This window comes from Odontomachus brunneus, unplaced genomic scaffold, assembly GCF_010583005.1.
Source record: "Odontomachus brunneus isolate Ranch 3 - 2012 unplaced genomic scaffold, Obru_v1 Obru_scaffold_257, whole genome shotgun sequence".
Taxonomy (NCBI): Eukaryota; Metazoa; Arthropoda; class Insecta; order Hymenoptera; family Formicidae; genus Odontomachus; species Odontomachus brunneus.
This window is the reverse complement of record NW_022639707.1, coordinates 156,189-156,507: the sequence shown is the minus strand read 5'-3', so window position 1 is coordinate 156,507 and position 319 is coordinate 156,189.

The following is a 319-nucleotide window of genomic DNA, read 5'->3' as shown; positions in this document are numbered from 1 at the left end:
TTTCGAGGGGGACGTACAATGACGTTAAAATTAGCCCCCCCACCCCTCCCCCTGGGCGGTGAGGGGTGGCAAGTTTGAAATCTTAAATGGGAACCCCTATTTTTTATTGCATATTCGGAATCTTTGGCTAAAAACATATACAATTTGTCTGAAACATTTTTCTCAATTCATGATAGATGGCGCTGTAATCGACGAAATTCAATTTCTTCGATTTCTCTTACTGAGAACCCATGCTTACGATTCTGCAATAAATTAACAATAAAAATACCACGTTTTCATTGTTAATACGCGAAATTAGTCTTAAAACAAACTTCTCATT